The sequence below is a fragment of the Choristoneura fumiferana genome, chromosome 28 (assembly GCF_025370935.1).
Source record: "Choristoneura fumiferana chromosome 28, NRCan_CFum_1, whole genome shotgun sequence".
Classification (NCBI taxonomy): Eukaryota; Metazoa; Arthropoda; class Insecta; order Lepidoptera; family Tortricidae; genus Choristoneura; species Choristoneura fumiferana.
The window spans coordinates 2,413,552-2,418,551 of NC_133499.1; the positions used below are offsets into that span (position 1 = coordinate 2,413,552).

General features: G+C 48.1%; 1 non-coding gene across 1 annotated transcript; it reads right to left on the reverse strand.

The window, feature by feature from the left end:
* Positions 1-223: 223 nt before the first annotated feature.
* On the reverse strand, positions 224-2,131 carry LOC141444002 (small subunit ribosomal RNA). The gene has a single exon (XR_012453108.1). It is a non-coding gene; the product is annotated as a small subunit ribosomal RNA (ribosomal RNA).
* Positions 2,132-5,000: the final 2,869 nt, after the last annotated feature.

Below are 5,000 nucleotides of genomic sequence, written 5' to 3' on the forward strand. Positions count from 1 at the left end.
GCGAGCTCGGGCAGCGCCCGCTCTCTCCCGCCGGAAGCGCGCGCGGGAAGCGCTCGCCGAAACACGCACGTCCTGGACACACAACAGTGTTATAACAATGTATAACAACTGAATAGTGTGTGTCCATAACGCGCGTGCTTCTCTCATTATATCGGATTATGTTAAGGTATACGCGTGCGACGTCGTCGTCGTGTTAACAACAAACAAGAGGCGCGCAATACGTTAATGATCCTTCCGCAGGTTCCCCTACGGAAACCTTGTTACGACTTTTACTTCCTCTAAATGATCAAGTTTGGTCAACTTCCCAGCAACGCCGACGGCCGTGAGGCCACCGCGTGTCGGTCCGAAGACCTCACTAAATCATTCAATCGGTAGTAGCGACGGGCGGTGTGTACAAAGGGCAGGGACTTAATCAACGCGAGCTTATGACTCGCGCTTACTAGGAATTCCTCGTTTATGGGGGATAATTGCAAACCCCAATCCCCAGCACGAAGGAGTTTCAACGGGTTGCCCGGGCCTCTAGGCCAAGGAGAACATGCTGATTCCTTCAGTGTAGCGCGCGTGCGGCCCAGGACATCTAAGGGCATCACAGACCTGTTATTGCTCAATCTCGTGCGGCTCGAAACCGCCGGTCCCTCTAAGAAGAATTTTAATACGTCGCCAGTGAGTTGCACGACCGCGAACGATCGCGCGCACCTAAATGGCGACGCCTATTTAGCAGGCTAGAGTCTCGTTCGTTACCGGAATTAACCAGACAAATCGCTCCACCAACTAAGAACGGCCATGCACCACCACCCACCGAATCAAGAAAGAGCTGTTAATCTGTCAATCCTTCCGGTGTCCGGGCCTGGTGAGATTTCCCGTGTTGAGTCAAATTAAGCCGCAGGCTCCACTCCTGGTGGTGCCCTTCCGTCAATTCCTTTAAGTTTCAGCTTTGCAACCATACTCCCCCCGGAGTCCAAAATCTTTGGTTTCCCGGAAGCTGCCCGCCGAGCCATTGTAGTAACGTCGGCGGATCGCTAGATGACATATTTACGGTTAGAACTAGGGCGGTATCTAATCGCCTTCGAACCTCTAACTTTCGTTCTTGATTGATGAAAACACCTTTGGCAAATGCTTTCGCTGATGTTCGTCTTGCGACGATCCAAGAATTTCACCTCTAACGTCGCAATACGAATGCCCCCAGTTATCCCTATTAATCATTACCTCGGAGTTCTGAAAACCAACAAAATAGAACCGAGATCATATTCTATTATTCCATGCACGAAATATTCAAGCAGCATTTTGAGCCCGCTTTGAGCACTCTAATTTGTTCAAAGTAAAATTGTCGGCCCACCTCGACACTCACTGAAGAGCATCGCGATAGGATTTTGATATTGAACCGGCGTTTGACCGCCGGCTCACCGACGATATGCTCCGCAAACGTGTCAGTATCACCGCGGATGCGGTGCACCGACAGCGCGCAGCACAAATGCAACTACGAGCTTTTTAACCGCAACAATTTTAGTATACGCTATTGGAGCTGGAGTTACCGCGGCTGCTGGCACCAGACTTGCCCTCCAATTGTTCCTCGTTAAAATATTTAAAGTGTACTCATTCCGATTACGAGGCCTCGTAAGAGTCCCGTATCGTTATTTTTCGTCACTACCTCCCCGTGCCGGGAGTGGGTAATTTGCGCGCCTGCTGCCTTCCTTGGATGTGGTAGCCGTTTCTCAGGCTCCCTCTCCGGAATCGAACCCTGATTCCCCGTTACCCGTGACAACCATGGTAGTCGCAGAAACTACCATCGAAAGTTGATAAGGCAGACATTTGAAAGATGCGTCGCCGGTACTGGACCGTGCGATCTGCAAAAGTTATCCAGATTCATCAAAATGTTACGACTTCGGACGCGAGGCCCTCCGCCGATTGGTTTTGATCTAATAAAAGCACTCATCCCATCACTGGTCAGAGTTCTGATTGCATGTATTAGCTCTAGAATTACCACAGTTATCCAAGTAACTGAGTAAGATCTAAGGAACCAAAACTGATATATTGAGCCATTCGCGGTATCGCCTTAATACGGCTTGCACTGAGACATGCATGGCTTAATCTTTGAGACAAGCATATAACTACTGGCAGGATCAACCAGGGAGCTGTCGTTGCGAACAATTCGTTAAAATTGTCGAACACACGCGTCCGCCGAACTTGACGGGGGGAGAGAGAGAGGTTGGCCGCCGAGCGATTGGCCCGACGACGCCCCAACTCGCCCCGCGCACACAGTTCTACGAGCATGACGCCGCGCCCGTCTCGTCTCTTAGTCTGAGAGCGAGCGCGACGTGCCGTTTGTTATTTTATTCTATCAAAAACAATCACCCAACACGCGTGTCAACACGGTGGATTATCGCTTTTGTTAGTTTTTGTGGCGCAGGCACGGTATTAGCGCGCCAACGCCACGAGCGCGTTTGTCAGCGCCCAAAAATGAACATTCCTCGACTACCAGGCACATATATAAATCACGACACGTCCGTAAAGACGACTAGTATTACTTTTGACACAGTCGCGGATAAGGCACGACGCTCGGCAATAGAGAGCACATTCGAAAACACCCGCAGCCGCTCGAACCGACAATTACCGTGTCGGGCGCCGCACGTGGAGACAATGCAGCCACACAAAACCATCGCTTGGCCCGTACGACCATTGCGTACGGGGGGACACGGGGACGTGGTGCGTTTGCCAGTACGTGCGCGATCCGACGTTCAATCGGTATTGTACGATCATCGTAGGGCGTGTTTAAAGTCTCGCCCCAGCGAGGGGGCTCGACCCGACGCGCGATCTCTGCGCGCTATCACCCGAGATTACAACAATCAAGTCTAATCGTGAACAAGCCACGAATTAGCCCGATCGTCGTATTGTGATGATAACGCAGGATCGCAAGCGTCCAAGTTTTATATATATTGCTGATTGTCAGTCACGTCGCCATGTCGGTATTGCTACCCAAAACGACGTCTCAGCTCGCATTACATCAATCATTAGACAACTATCAAATAGTCTGATCTATCTGTCTATCTCTTCATTCTCCCTTTTTCTGGCGGCCGGCTGATATGGTTTTTTTTTTGTTTGTTTGTTTTGTTGTATATGTTGGCGCGCGGCCCGGCAGAGCAGAGCTCGAGCAACCAACCACACATTCCAAATCAAAGCACCTTTTTACTTTAAAAAATAAAGTAACAAAATACTTATATCGGTTGTGTGGTCCCCACGCTCGCTCTTCGCTTATTTATCTGCGCGCGCGCCGCACAAATACACACACATCATTCACAAAAAAAAAAACCACTCAATAACGACTCTACAAAAACGAACCGGAACATGCGCACGCGCATCTTTCGTCTCATCTCCTACGTCCGTGGATAGAGCCGACTCAAAGCGAGTGGCGGCTTGATAATTTCGTCTGCGCAAACTCTACCCTGTGTGTGTGCGTCCGTCCGTCCGTCCGTCCGTCCGTCCGTCCGTCCGTCCGTCCGTCCGTCCGTCCGTCCGTCCGTCCGTCCGTCCGTCTGTCCGTCCGTCCGTCCGTCCGTCCGTCCGTCCGTCCGTCCGTCCGTCCGTCCGTCCGTCCGTCCCGTCCGTCCGTCCGTCCGTCCGTCCGTCCGTCTGTCTGTCTGTCTCCTCCGCCTATCCAAAGTAGTTTAGTAGTTGGCTATGGTTCTTAGACACGTTTTATCAAAGTCGGTTAAGCCGGGGAGTTTCCAACATTTTTTTTTTTTTTTTAGTTTATTTATGATCGACTGTGATGGTGCACAGTCACTTGCCTCGTTCATAATTATGGTTTTTATAATATATAAATAAATAAATAAATAAATAAATAAATAAATAAATATCAAGGGACAATTCACACCAATTGACCTAGTCCCAAAGTAAGCTTAGCAAAGCTTGTGTTATGGGTACTAAGCAACGGATAAATATAATTATATAGATAGATACATACTTAAATACATATTAAACGGGTATGTATTATAAGACCGACAAATCATAATACCTACAGTTGAAATGTCGACGCATAACACATCGAAATTCAGAATACCGAATGTACAAAATACCGACAACCGATACACCGAAGGTCGAAATATCTATTTTTAAATGACCGAAAGTACAAAATCCCGAAAATGGGGTATGTATTATAATACCGAAAAATCATATTACCTACAGTTGAAATATCGACACTTAACAAATCGAAATTCATAATACCGAAAGTAAAAAAAAGTTTGATATGTGCGAGCGAGCGAAGCGAGCGAGCAAGACGGTTCGAGGCAAAAGCGACTTGGATAGGTTAGGTTCAGAAGGCTAAGGCGGGAGCGAAGCGGAGCGTAGCTCCCGCCTTAGCCTTCGATGTTAGGTTTTTTTTTATAGCAGCCCGGATAATATTGCTTCACAAATGATCTTTGCTGTTGAATCTTATCCAACCTACTTTCTTAGTGGCAGTTAAGTATCTTGCCTGCTATAAAAAAAAACCTAACATCGAAGGCTAAGGCGGGAACTACGCTCCGCTTCGTTCCCGCCTTAGCCTTCTGAACCTAACCTATCCGAGTCGCTTCTGCTGCGAACCGTCTTGCTCGCTCGCTTCGCTCGCTCGCACAAATCTTTTCCTGCTATATTTGTTTCGTCGTTGGTATAACGGCAGTTTCGGTATTTTGATTTTCGATATATTGATTGTCGATTATTTTACATGTAGTGATTATGACTGTTCGGCATTATGAGTTTTCGACCTTTCGAGTGTAGGTATTTTGATCTTCGGGATTGTAGTCTTCGGGTTTTAGGCTGCCGGTCAAATGTACTTTCGGGATTTCAAACTTTCGGTCATATATCCATTCGACGTTTTAATATTCGGCCTTCCGTCCATAGGTCTTGTGAAATTCGGTCTTTCGTTTATCGGTATTATAATACATACCCTATTACCCCATACCCAAGACCCGAGAACAAACATCCGTATTTTTAGCCTCGCTCGCCGCTCTCGCCCTTCGTTAGGT